Below are 2,163 nucleotides of genomic sequence, written 5' to 3' on the forward strand. Positions count from 1 at the left end.
GTGGTGGTGGTGGTCATCGTCGTCGTCATCGTCGTGGTAGTAGTAGTAGTAGCTGTTGAGTTTAAAATATAGTCTCCCCCTCCGTCTTCCTTCCCCACTTTTCCGTAATTCATCTCTCGTCTTCTTTTTTTTCCTTTCTCTCCGCCCTCTTCCTCCTTATCCTAATACATAGATACATTATCTTCTTGACCCCTTTGACACATAAACGTGGTTACCCGGTTTCCATGTCCGGTAAGTAACCGAGATGACAAAACCCCCGTCTGAACACGATGCCGGTCCGTTACAGGGTTGAAAGCCTGCGATTATCAGGGAAGGGGTCCCTGTACTTGACTGATACTTTATTTCATCGATCTACAGGAATGTAAAACAAAGTTGGCCTTGACGGAATTTGAACTTATAGTATACATGTATACCTTGTTTGAGGCGGCGAGCTGGTAGAATTGTTAACACGCTGAACAAAATGCGAAGCGGCATTTCGTCCGTCGTGAGTTCAAATTCCACCGAGGTTGACTTTTCCATTCATCTTTTCCGGGGTCGATAAAATAAGTACCAGTTGAGCGTTGGGGTCGTTGAAATCGACTTACCCCCGCCCGCAAAATTGCTAGCCTTGTACTAAAATTTGAAACCGATATTTTCTTCTCGTTTAAGGCAGCGAGTTGGCGGAATTGTTAGCACGCCGGCAGAAATGCTCAGCGGTAGTTCGTCTGTCTTTACGTCCTGAGTTCAAATTCCACCAAGGTCGACTTTCCTTTTCATCCTTTCGGGGTCGATAAATTAAGTACCAGTTGCGTACTGAGGTCGATCTAATCGACTGACCCCCTCCGCCAAAATTTCGGGCCTTGTGCCTTGAATAGGAAAGGAATTGTTAGCACACCAGGCAAAATGCATAACGGCATTTTATCTGTCTTCATATTCTGAGTTCAAATTCCGCCGAAATCAACTTTGCCTTTCATACTTTCAGGGTCGATAAAATACCGTTTGTGTGCTAGGGTCGATGTGATCGACTAGACCAGGGGTTTTCAAACTGTGGCCCGTGGACCACAGGGGGTCCGCAAGGACAAGACAGGGGCTCCGTAGACAGCAAATACTTTTTATGGGCAATTTGATTTTATATATGTTTTTTTATCGAAATCTTTTAATTGACAATACACCCATTTGTTAAATACTGTTAAATAAATAAATGCAAAAATGTTATTTTAAGCAAATATTTATGTATAAATTTCATAAGCGTTTATAAGGGGGTCCCTAAGGTAAAGCCTGAAATATAAAGGGGTCCGCAAGTCAAAAAGTTTGAAAACCCCTGGACTAGACTACTTCCCCCAAAACTTCAGGTCTTCTGCCTATAACAGGAACGATATATTCTTCATGTTTATATATCTACTTGGCCAGCATATATCAGATCATTTTTCTTCCTGCCAGCACAACAGCTATCTCTTATATCATTTACAATAACACCAGCTGTGTACAAGCATATATCTATACATGTTTGTAGACAGCTATACTACGACTTCTACACAATCTAATACTACGTTTTTCGAATGTTATCTCTCGGGACATCGGTGATAGATTTTCACACGAATGTGATCGCTTTTCGCTTTGTTTTGTTTGCGAAGGCCGAGCTGTTTCACAGAGTCTGTCTCCTCTTTTAGATTCAAGCAGATCGACGAGGCGTGAGTTCACTTTTCTATCAATCGATGCGAGCGTCAACAATAGCGTTGAAGTCCCCTAACACCACTAATGTCTTCGACGTCACGAGAAAGCCCTCTAGGCGCCGATAAAAGCTAGTTTGGAAACCTCAAGCGCATGGTGCGTAGAGTCCGATCAGCCTGAAGGCCTTACTGCTGTATGTCACATCAAGGACGACCAGCCCACCTTCAGGGTCCACATAGACTGTACTTGTCTGCAAAGCCAAGCCATTACGGATCAGTACCACTACACCCCCTCGTCCCCCGGTCTGGCCAGGAGACATGATTTTCTCATAGCCATTCAGGAGAGGCGAGAAGGTTCGTAGACTGTCCAGTTTGGTCTCTGTAGCAACCATCACATGTATATTGTGCGATCTGAGGTCGTCGAGGAAACATGCCTGCTTCCACTTTGAACACAGACTACGTACATTTAAACATCCAATGTTAAGAAAGGCCATTTGAAAGAAGAAAAGCTTCT

The sequence above is a fragment of the Octopus bimaculoides genome, chromosome 21 (genome assembly GCF_001194135.2).
Source record: "Octopus bimaculoides isolate UCB-OBI-ISO-001 chromosome 21, ASM119413v2, whole genome shotgun sequence".
Lineage (NCBI taxonomy): Eukaryota > Metazoa > Mollusca > Cephalopoda > Octopoda > Octopodidae > Octopus > Octopus bimaculoides.